This window comes from Anastrepha ludens, chromosome 6, assembly GCF_028408465.1.
Source record: "Anastrepha ludens isolate Willacy chromosome 6, idAnaLude1.1, whole genome shotgun sequence".
NCBI lineage: Eukaryota > Metazoa > Arthropoda > Insecta > Diptera > Tephritidae > Anastrepha > Anastrepha ludens.
The window spans coordinates 52573811-52586896 of NC_071502.1; the positions used below are offsets into that span (position 1 = coordinate 52573811).

At 36.6% G+C, this 13086-nt stretch overlaps 1 protein-coding gene across 1 annotated transcript in view; it reads right to left on the reverse strand.

The window, feature by feature from the left end:
• LOC128867071 (protein Wnt-5) overlaps positions 1-13086 on the reverse strand; it is a 194908-nt gene that overhangs the window by 16172 nt on the left and 165650 nt on the right. The window lies entirely within an intron of this gene.

The window sequence follows — 13086 nt, forward strand, 5'->3', positions numbered from 1 at the left end:
TTATTTGACAGTTTTATCTTTGGTAAGTTGCCAGTTGTGTGTTACAGCTTTCTAAATTGAAGGTGGAAAAAGAGAAAATTCGGTACATTCTTCAGTACAACTACGATCCAATACAGTAACGAATGCAACTATAAAGCTATGGTACCAACGATGCCGTTCTGATAAAAATGAGGTAGGTCAATCGTCAAAAACCTTGATACAGTCGCGAAAACTTGAAACATTTACTAATTCGTGATAAGGACACGAAAAATTGAAAATAAGGCGTCGTCAGAAAATAAGGCGTCGAAATAAAGCGAAATTTTTCTTCAATTAATAAAGGGTTTTCCAATAACAGGTGTTACAGGTGAATGGATTGCGCTATCGAGAGATGATTAACAATTTTTTATGGCCGGAATTAGATGGTATTGATCTGGACAACGTTTATTTTTAACAAGACGGCGCTACGTGCCACACAAGCAAGGAAACCATTGATCTTTTATTGGAAAAGTTTCCGGGCCGTGTTATCTCCTCGAAGAGGTGATCACAATTGGCCCCCGAGATCCTGTAATTTAACATCTTGTGACTTTTTTCTTTGGGGCCATGTGAAAGAGAAGGCCTACGCCAACAGCCCAGAGTCGATTCAAGACCTCAAAGATGGAATTCGTCAGGCTATCGAGGACATAGGGCAGTCGCTTTGCAATTCGGTTATGGAAAATTTCATGAAAAGGATATTGTCCTGTAAGCGTGGCCGTGGTGGTCATTTGCCTGATGTTATTTTCCACTATTCATGGCATAATGAAATAAACATCCGATCACTTAGCATTTTTCTTTGAATATCAAAATAACACCTCTTATAAAAAAACCCTTTACATGCGTAAAGTCGATAGTAATAGCTTTAGTTTCCCGAAAATGTAGCGAAGTATATGTCAAATCAAACCTTAAAAAACACATATCGAAGAATCGCATTTCATCTTTAAGAATTACTAATTGGTTCTAAACTATTTAAAAAAAAAATTGTTATTTCCTTATTTTATAACTGAGCGATTCTATATCAAGTATGAGTATAATAAAAAATGTAAATTGAAAAAATTTTGAGAAAAATCGAATAATTTGAAATATTTTCAGTGTTTGGAAAATTTTAAGATTTTTTTTTAAGTTTTTAGAATAAAGTATACTTTAAAAATATTTTTTTTTTGGTTAACAATTTTTGAAATTTTTTTTTTGTGACTTTCGAAAAAAAACTTCCTTAAGTGTTTTATATTAATTGCTTAGATTATGCTCAGTAATCGCTGCAAGCTTCATAACGGGATTTTCATAACTTTTCGATGCGCGCAGCGAACCAGTGGAAAACCAGGTCAAAATATTACTTGAATGAAGCGCCAGCACTCGTACTCATGTGTATTATTTCAGCTTGGAAATCGATCTGTGGCCAACTCTTTTATGAAATTCGCGCTTTCTTTTATTGCCACCATTTCATATCAAATGTTTGATTTTTTTAGAATCAAATCCAAAAGCAAAAAACAAAAAACATTTCGTTAAAGCAATTCGAAATCCATGATAAAGATTCTACCAGCCTAAACAAAAATCACACACACGCAGATACAATTTTTATATTATGTTATATATTTTTTAAATGAGTGCTGGTATAAATATTTTCCCCCCTTTTTTCGCTTTCTGATTGCTGATTGACTCCTTCGTACAAAGGAGTTGCTCATATTTCCTGCTACTTAGTGAAATACTTTGAAACCTTGCCGCAATACAAATGCAAACTCATACAAATGTACCTACCCTGCAGTCAAACCAACTAGTTCGAAACTAGCTTCTAACAGTTTACTCTGAAGTTTAAGTAAATAAATAGTTGCTCTTCTATCTTTTTCCAATATAAACATATACTTTTACTATGGCGATTTACAATGTGCAATTGTTAGCCTATTTTTAGTGCTAGGATTAGTTCATAGTGATAAAAAATATTCTATTCAATTTGCATCGAGTGGAAAGCATAAATAAAAGTTTATTTTATAAATATATAATTTAAAAATATTTCAAACTATTTTTTCTCATTTGAATTAGGGCCACTTTCTCAACTAACTGTGTAATATTAGAACAGCTTATGTTATCATGCCGATAAGCACATCCTCGTTCTCTCAAGGTCTGGCTAAACTCTCCGACCGATAGAAATGTATCTACATATGTATTTAAATATTAACTAGTTGATATACTCTTTAAAAATTGTAGTTTCGGAACTAGTAAATGACATACAGTATGCAAAGTTCGTATTAGTACACCCTCTTACAAATAAAAATATCACGTATATTTTCAAATTTACTTTAAAGCAATTGATTTCAATCATAGTGCGGTATTGTATAATTCATAAAAAAATAGAATAATAACAAAAACTCCGAAACATTTGCATAGAATTGAAAAAAATAACTTTAGTAGCAGTGTAGCTATTTCTACTGCAGGCAAAATTCGTATTAGTACACTTAGTATGCGTTGAATTTGTAAACAATTTGTTGGTATTTACCGTTATTTTCGAAACGATTGTGTTAAACATTCAATGTTTAACCTTGGGCAGTTGCGTTTTAGTAGCCATTTGTTGAAGTTCGCGGAGTTAGTTTGCAAAGTCGCCTAAAGTAAGTGAATTATCAAACGAAACTAGGAGATTAATAATAAATATGAACAAAAACGGAAAGTCTTTACGCGAAATTGCGAGAACATTGCAGAAAAGTGTGTCTACAATACAAAACGTAGTCAAAATCTATAGAGACAGTGGAAGGATTGACAAAAAGCTTCGAAATGTGAACAGGGCAAAGCTTGGACAGAGGCACAAGACTTATTTGAAACGCCTTATCAGGAAAGATCCCACCGTCAGTGGAGTTTCTCTAGTTGCAGATCTAGAAAAATACTTTTCTATTAAAGTTACACCTCAAACAGTGCGCAATTATGTAAAAAAATTTGGATTTAGAAGCAGAACTGCGGTTAGAAAACTGTATGTAAGCTCAGTCAATAGAAGAAAGCGTGTTATATTCGCCAGGCAATATTTAAACAAAAATATGCGGTTTTGGGAAAGGGTATTTTTTTCGGACGAGTGTAAATTTAATATAAAAATGTCCGATGGACGCATAAAAATTTGGAGAGAGTGTAATACTAGCCTTCAAAAACGAAATCTGCAGCCTTCTTTCAAGCACGGTGGTGGTTCTCTGATGGTATGGGTATGCTTCGGGGCAAACGGAGTAGGAAAGTTGCATTTTATTGATGGAATTATGACTGCGAGGCAATATATTGATATTTTAAAAAAGAATCTACGCAAAAGTGCCAAAAAATTGGGTTGCAAAAAAAAATTTATATTCCGACAAGATAACGACCCTAAGCACACGGCGTTGGATACAAGGTTATGGATCCTTTATAACTGTCCAAATTATCTCAAAACACCACTACAAAGCCCGGATATTAATCCCATAGAAAATTTATGGTCGATTTTCAAAAAGCAACTGAAACATCATCAAATAAGGAACCGAGAACATTTAAAAAAAGTCCTCAAATCAGAATGGAAGAAGATTTATCCAAATCTCACAAAAAAATTGGTGGAATCTATGCCGAAGTGATTGTCTGCTGTTCTAAGGCAACGAGGGTATCCTACAAAATATTAATTTTCTGAACTATCTCTTATTTACTCTTTAAATGATTAAAAATACATGTGTACTAATACGAATTTTGCTTCTGTGAAAAGTGTTAATTTTTTTTCTTTCTTACTTTTTTTTGCAATTCAATACACTTTGTGAGCGGTTTTGTTATTTGGCCTTATTTTAGTTAATTATCTATGAAATATAACGGTTTCAAGCATTTGTTTTAAAATTAATTTGAAAATATACGTGGTTTTTTTATTTATAAGGGGGTGTAATAATACGAATTTTGCATACTGTAATTTTTGTCAGGCATTTGCGAAAGCGTTAAGGGTTCAAAAGTATTTTCAGTTTAATAATAATTAATCGTCTTTGTTAGTGAAGTAGTTATCCATGATTTTTCGAAATTTTAAATTTTCACAGGTGAGCGATTCCATGGCAAGTGACTCAAGTATTTTGGCCGATGCCGTCAATTGTTCCGAAGACCTGTTTATTTGCAATCTTGATTATAAGAAGTGAACTGAAAAATCTTTGACAAAAGTTTTAAAACTTTGAAGTTGAAAATGTTTAGGTACATTTTTTTAAAGTGGAAGTACTGCTAGCGCAGTTTTTTGTTTTACGCATTGAATATAACAGGAAATGTTATTTGCATCCCATTATGGAACTTTCAGAAATTACTAAGAGACTTCTCCTCACAGTCTCAAATATTAATAAGAAGGAATAAGAAAAAAAAAACTGAAAAAGAAATGTTTTCTCAAAAATGTTTAGGAAAAAACATAATTTTTTCTTGAGAAATTTTCTTTCCTAATAAATAATAAATAAATTCTGCGGAATATTTTTGGGCCTTTGCACGTTGGTGGCGGTGAGTGTCACAGGCGATGGAACAATGAGCTGTATGAGCTTTACGGCGGCATAGCCATAGTACAGCGAATAAAGATTCAGCGGTTTCGTTGGCTGGTTCATGCCGCCCGAATGGATACAAACGCGCCGACTCTGAAAGTATTCGATGCGGTACCAACTGATGGTAGTAGAGAAAACTTTAGGTGGAGAAGGACTTAGCTTGACTTGGTGTGTCCAACTAGCGCCGGTTAGCACGAAAAAGAAACGACTGGATTGTGTTGTCAAACTCGGTCAAAATCGCCTAAGCGGCTAACGCGCCATTTAAGAAGAAGAAAATAATACAAATTTTTGAAAAATGCCAGAAAGAACTGAAGATATTTCAATTTGAAGAAAAACTATACCAACATTTTCAATATTGAATAAATTTCAAAATTACTAAATTGTTATCCAAAATTTTCTCACTTCACTTTTTATTGTACTCAAGCCTACAAATAAAGGCATTTTTAGAAGAATAGACGACAATTTCGAAAATACTTGGATCACTAGACGTAGAATTGCTCTGGTCTACCATTTGCGCTGTGGACTCAGAATAAGTCTTTAACGGTTCTGGAGCGAAATAGAAAAGATTTTGTTAAATAGATAGATTTCCACTAAAAATCTGTCAAAAGAGACATCATCGAACTGTGACCGCTGTAGAACTTGAAATATTATTTTTAAGTACCCCCTTTCATTACCAGTTTATGAACTAGAATTTTTACTGACTAATATGGCAATTCACTGCAGGCTATGAATTCAGTTATATGCACAAGTTATGTGTGTGTATGAGTGGGTATGCAAATGTAAAAACCTGAGCTTATACGCATATGTGAAAAATAATCCTGACGCGAAAGCTGTAAATTTATAATATAAGTGAGCAAAAATACAGCAAGAAATGAATAACAAACGAAAAAGATGATCCCAAATACAATCCATATACATACATAAATATGTATAGGGAAAATATACTAGTACCGCACTGCTGCGCTTCTAGTGAATTCAGCAGCAAAAGTAGTTTGCATTCCCTCTTTTTGTTATATAAGCAACTCCCGATTTTTACATGGCTTTATCTTGGATTATGTTCACAGCCTCATACTTTTTTCGATAGTTTGAAACTAGAACTAAATGAATCAGTTAAGGACTAGTTAGACTTGCATCTCTTTTTAGTTAATTCCGCGTCACTGTTAAGCTGAATATTCATTTAGTAAGAAACAAAAATGTATAGTAATATAAAACCTACCCTAAAACCTGCTGCTGTTGTCGCAATAGATTAGAAAATGGTAAAAAACTACCCGCAAGATGTGATCCGCGTTTACGCACAATTAACAATAATCTCTGCCGTTCGATTGACGATTTCAAAGGAATGTTTGGCACCGTTTCGTAACCGTGGAAGGAATATGGATTCATCACATGCGAAAATGGGATTCATCACTGGGATCACAGCAGTCAACTTCTCCTATTGAATCGAAGCCGTGAAACGTCAAGATGGGCCTGCTGGTAAGGTTTGTAGTCTTCAGCTTTTGGCGTGCATGTGATGTCATTCAAATCCAATTCCACCTCATGCTGTTGGATCGACTCTATACCGCATTTGACGAAGAAAAAAGTTCTCTTCCACCAGGTCAAAAGCTTGCTATAACTATAGCAAAATTTACATGAATTTCGTTACTGTTTCCAAAAATCTCCTCTCAGCAGCTGTCAATGTTTTTGGATATTCATTTTCGGCATCGTTTGCTAGGATGATTTGATATACCGTGATCTCGCCGAGTTGTTACACATGTAACGCGTAAAAGTCCAGGAAGACAGACATGGTTTGAGGTGACTCAATAAACTATTGGAGCCAAATTCTGCAAATGGGAGACCACGGAAAATATCTGACCGCGCCGAGCGTATTTTGTTGAGAAAAGTAGCCGCCAACCCGCAAATTTCGAAAAGAAATCTTACTAGTGGTCTTAGAGATGAGTGTGGAGTCGAAGTTTCTCATGAAACAGTATGCCATGTATCGCAAAAGTACAATTATACTTCACAAGTTGCTCGAAGGAAGCTTTAGCTTTCTTCACAGCATCATGAAAAGCGTTTGTTTTTGACCAGAACGTACCTAACTCAATCAGATAGAATATTGCACCGGCATGAGGCAAATTTCTGTGATGAGACTAAAATCATGCTGTATTACAACGATGGACCGAATAAAATATGGAGGCAGCCATTAAAAGCGCTGGGAAGGCAGAAGACTCAAAAGACAGTGATGGACGATGCATATCTAGAAAGGGAATGGGTAATTTTGTGTTTATAGAATATTCTGCACTGCCATTTGACTAATGGTGCAACAAAATTTGGCTTCATTGCTAACAACAAACCTCAATTTAAATTCTACCTGGATACCTTATTTTCGAGGAATGAGACAAGATACTGCATGACTAGGATATTCCAAAATTCATTAATTTTCTTTATGAGGAGCTTTTTCATGGCAGAAATATTAGGAGGTCCGCCTGCCGGGGGCGACTATTAAAAAAAAACATTTTCTATTAGTTTGGTGTATCGTGTCCATGGCTGATTTGGAACCAGGGTACTAACGAATGTTTGTCACGCACCAGCCAATTCGTCCTATTACCCACACTGAAATTTCTAATACAGTCAACCTCACAAATAATCCTCGGTTAAATTTTGGTGGAAGTCGTAAAATATACCAAATTTTATGATTGGTTTGGAAAAACGGTACCACTTGCTCTTGTATACAGGGTGATGCAGCTATATGTGCATACGTGCATGAGTATAAGTACATATATAAATATCTGTGCAATATAAAAAATGAATTGAATTTGCGATTTGTGTGTTGGCATTTGGCAGCGTAAACAACCACTTAATGCTGCCACATACATTGTTGACTTCTATCGCATTTATACTCAGACGTACAAGGATTCCTTGCCACTGATGATGCTTCTTGGACCCAATAACAGCCAACAGCGCGCGAATGAGGACAACAGTGATCGGACAGACGCGACTGAATGTCACACATACATGTGTATGTGTGTATGTAGATGAAAATTGGCGTCGACAAATGATAAGAAGTACGGTACATAAAATGTTGCAAGAAAGAGTTGGGCGAAGGAAGGTAGGAAGGTAATAGGGTGTCTGGCAACAAAGTTACTTGCAAACAGCGAGCCCCAAAGAAGCTGGGAAGTCATGCAGTAGTTGGCAAGGAAGGAACTTAAATTGATGCAACATTGCAGTTGTGTGACATATCAAATGTCAAACAAAGCAAACGTGCAGACAAAGTACCAGACGCAAAAGGAGCCGATAAAAAAACCATTGCAACAACAACAGCAATCATTTCAATGGCGACAGCTGCTCCGTTAGTATTTGTGTAGCCGGGTAACTTTATAAATAAGAACATCAAACACGCAAATATGCAATTTTTAACAGCAGCTATGGCAGTTGCAACAACAACAACAATAAAAGCAATAATAAGCAAACTAAAAAGTTAAAGAAAGTCAACATCAAAGTACGAGTAAGTATTGCAAGCGATTCATAAAAAATATTTGGCGTCAAGGGTGGGAGATGTGCTGTTGGTGAGGATAGTGCAAGGTAGAATGCAATTGATATTCGTTGACGCTGTTTTTAGACGCAAATAGTGACGAAATAAAAAAAATAAAAACTGCAGCAATAAAGTCCATTGCAAAAAAGGCAATTATTAAAGCAAAATAATAAAAAATTCCACTGATAACGCTGATGACGACACTCAATACCAACATATATGCGCATATGTAGGTATGTTCATAGATAAGCAGTGGCATATTAGTTTGTGCTTACGGGGAGACTAACAAACGTCCACTTATGTCCTTGTTGGAGGTCAGATGCTAAAGAATACAAATATCTGCCTTTGATTCTCCCCACGATACACGTTTTTACACTATCGCAGCTTACGAAATTCCCTTTAAATATTGGGCACTTTGAACTCTTCGGACAGCGAACTAAGTCATAGTCAATTGAGTTAATGCATATAAACTTCTCGAGCAATGTTGATATCATCGGAGAGCTGATACAACGTAATCACAGGAGGTACTTTGTTTTGCCCTCGTTCACCACCAGACCCATTCGTTTTGTCTCTTTATCCAGTTTGATGATCCAAGATGGTGTGGGTCGATTATCCTTTCATTGGTCTTTTCCAATATTTGGCGTATTGTGAATATTTGGTCGATGGTAGACTTTCTAGGCTTGAAGCCACACTGATAAGGTCCAATCAGTTGCTTGACGGTGGGCTTCAGCCTTTCACATAGATATTTAGAAGACTAATTCCGCGGTAATTGGCACAGATTGCAGGATCGCCCTTCTTTTGGATTGGGCAGAGCACACTTAAATTCCAATCGGCAGGCATGCTTTCATCCGACCATATTTTGCATAGAAACTGATGCATGCACTTTACCAGCTCCTCGCCGCCTTGTTTGAATAGCTCACCCGGCAGTCCGTCGGCGCCCGCGGCCTTGTTGTTCCTTAGCCGCATTATCGCTATTCTCACCTCGTCATGGTCGGGTAGCGGAACGTCAATTCCGTCGTCGACGATTGGGGTATCGGGATCTTCACATTCTCTGTGACATGCGCAGCTATCACTATTTAATAGGTTCGAGAAGTGTTCTCTCCATAATTTAAGTATGCTCTGGATGTCAGTCACCAGATCGCCGTCTTTGTTCTTACAGGAAAACCCCCCGAGCGTTGTTCCTATTGGCCCGCATTTCAAGCTCCTCGCACTCAAGTATTTCGGCCCCTCGTTTCTTCTGTCGGATAATACGTCTCTCTTCCTTTTTTAGCTCTCTGTAGCGATCCCACATGGCTCGCGTTGCGCCCGATCGCAGCGTGGCTCTCTAGGCGGCATCTTTTCTTTTTGCGGCAGCATGACATCCCTAACTAACTGTTTTTTCGGGTTCGCCGGAATCCGATTTCTTCTTCGGCGGCAGTACGTAGTGAACGCCGGTTTGTTGGGCAGTACTCTCTGAGAGCAGGAGTGAGAGTCGAATGCCGAATCTTCTGGCTGTCTGTTGTGATTGCAGTTTTTCGGTGTTGCACATTCTTTGCGTAGATAGATGTACGTTGTTTGATGGATAGAGGTGTGTGCGCAGTTTGGTTGCAACAAGTTAGTGATTCGAGTCGATATTTGGTCCTTGGATCGTACGTACATCTAATACGCTAGAAGCGTGTCTTCCATCTATCACACCCTGATTTAAGTGGCGGGTCCCAATCCCAGCGCATAACCAGCTATCCTGGAATGTTTTGCCTTCTCACTTTAGCTCACTCCTGAACGGGTGTTCGGAAGCTACCCAGAGGATACTTGGGCTAGTCCCGGGTGTTGTGAGCTGCTTGAACCATATGTAGAAGAATCGTCCTGGCCACTCCCAAGAGAATGGCGATCAGTAACTTTCTCCACTTGCGTGAACTTCTACATGTGGAACCATTCTCAGTGCCACCGCACTGTATTTAGCAAAATACGAATGAACTACTTAGGTTCTGCATCATTTTTAGCTTTAGAAAATGTGGCAGGTCAAAAAATTAGCAGCCAATTAAATTATTCAAACTGTGTATTAAAGAAAAAAGAGGTTGTCTGTAAAGTCGGTTTACTGACGATAGTTTAACGTGACAACGTCATAAGAAAATATTGATGGAATGGTTGCAATTTTCAAAACAAAATTTTAATTTTATTTGTTTGATAGATATTTTGTATGGATATAGAGGAGGAGGTAAATGGAATTGCAATGGAATTGGTCAAGTTACATTTACACAAACGTGAAAAATGACGAAACATTTATCAAATTCATGAAAGATATCTTCAATTTCGATGGTGCATCAGACGTTAATAAGTCAACAACACTAAGAGGCACCATCATCGATTTGCCTTTTTCAAGACACTTTACACTCGAAACACTACCTTTCATTTCCTACTTTTTCTATCATCGTCCTATTCTCAACAGAGAAATGGTTCATTACCATGCACACAGGAAGAATGCATATGCAAATACAAGCATGTGAATTTATATACCTGCATATGCGCATATACATACATATATATGCTCACTCAAGTAGGACAGAGCCAGATGTCGAACGTTGCCGAACGCGGGGGTCGATTGTGCTCTTTGTCGTTCGTTCCGCGCTCTCGCTTGCAGTTCAAGCACATTAGCTTACATTTGCTTGCGTACGGAATAGATTCGTATATTTGATATGTCCATATGACTTGTATGCATCTTTACATATAGATTTGTTCTTTTTGAAAATTGCGCGAAATTGTATATGCATATGCATGTTTATATACATATATTAGTATACAACATATCTTATAAGGTATATGGTAAATATTACCATACATTTTGACGTGATAACGTCTTATAATTCGATTTAACAGGCTGCACGCACGAAAAAATGTGTCGATACCTTGCTCATTAGTGTTACCTTGCTCTTTAGTGTTACCTTGCTCATATGTAGTTACCTTGCTCATTAGTGTTACCCTGCTCTTTAGTGTTACCTTGCTCTTTAGTGTTACCTTGCCACCATTCGAAAGCTACATCATCCACGAGTAACATGGATTATATTTTATTTTGGAAATAGGGCTCGAGATATATGTAGGTCAAAACGTGGATCCGGGTAACCTTCGGATGTGTATGTACAATATGGGTATCAAATGGAAGCTGTTGGTGAATGCTTTAGTCCAGAGTATTTTTCATGCCGCTCCGTGAACAGGGTCTCGAGATAGAGACCAAAACGTGGACCCTAGAATGTGTTTGTACAATATGGATATCAAATTGAAGCTGTTGGTGAATGCTTTAGTACAGAGTATTTTTCATGCCGCTCCGTGACTGGGGTCTCGAGATATAGGTCAAAACGTGGACCCGGGTAACCTTTGGTTGTGTATGTACAATATGGGTATCAAATGAAAGCTGTTGATAAGTGCTTTAATACGGGGTAATTTTCATACCTATTGATGACTAGGGTCTCGAAATATATGCCAAAACGTGGACCCGCCGTGTCTTTGCACCGAATTAAACCAAACTTACACACATTGTTAAGGAGGTATTGAAGATGGTTTCCGTATAGTTTGGATACCTATTGGTAGACAGGGTCTCGAGATATAGGTCAAAACGTGGACCCGGGTAACTTTCGGATGAGTATGTACAATATGGGTATCAAATGGAAGCTGTTGGTGAATGCTTTAGTTCAGAGTATTTCCATCCGCTCCGTGACTAGGGTCTCGAGATAGAGACCAAAACGTGGACCCTAGAATGTGTTTGTACAATATGGATATCAAATGAAAGCTGTTGATAAGTGCTTTAATACGGGGTAATTTTCATACCTATTGATGACTAGGGTCTCGAAATATATGCCAAAACGTGGACCCGCCGTGTCTTTGAACCGAATTAAACCAAACTTACACACATTGTTAAGTAGGTATTGAAGATGATTTCCGTATAGTTTGAATACCTATTGGTAGATAGGGTCTCAAGATATAGGTCAAAACGTGGACCCGGGTAACCTTCGGACGTGTATGTACAATATGGGTCTCAAATGAAAGCTGTTGGTGAATGCTTTATGTTATGTTATGTTATGTTATGTTATGTTATGTTATGTTATGTTATGTTATGTTATGTTATGTTATGTTATGTTATGTTATGTTATGCTATGTTATGTTATGTTATGTTATGTTATGTTATGTTATGTTATGTTATGTTATGTTATGTTATGTTATGTTATGTTATGTTATGTTATGTTATGTTATATTATGTTATGTTATGTTATGTTATGTTATGTTATGTTATGTTATGTTATGTTATGTTATGTTATGTTATGTTTTGTTATGTTATGTTATGTTATGTTATGTTATGTTATGTTATGTTATGTTGTGTTGTGTTGTGTTGTGTTGTGTTGTGTTGTGTTGTGTTGTGTTGTGTTGTGTTGTGTTGTGTTATGTTATGTTATGTTATGTTATGTTATGTTAATGTTAACTCATTCTCTATATCCATACAAAATATCTATCAAACAAATAAAATTAAAATTTTCTTTTGAAAAATGCAACCATTCAATCAGTATTTTCTTATGACGTTATCACGTTAAACTATCGTCAGTAAACCGACTTTACAGACAACCTCTTTTTTTTCCTTCATATATAATAAAAAAATTAATAATAATAACATTAAAACAACAGGTATTATTAACAAACTTGGTTTTATTTTAAATTCTTCAAGTAAATCAAATTAATAATAATCAATAAGAAGGCATATGCAAATACAAATACGTGAATTTATATATGTACATATGCGCATATACATACATATATACGCTCACTTAAGTAGGAGAGAGCAAGATGTCGAACGTTGCCGTTCATTTGCTTTGTTCGTTCCGCGCTTTCGCTTGCAGTTCATTCAAGGTAACGGCAATGAGCAAGGTAACGACAAATGAGCAAGGTAACACTAATGAGCAAGGTAACGACACATTTTTTCGTGCGTGCAGCCGGCTAAATCGAATTATAAGACGTTATCACGTCAAAAATATAAAATCAACTCTCCATACTAACACTTGGTATCACTATGGATCAATTTCTGGTCTATGTGCGATCTAGAGGATCAACCAAGTC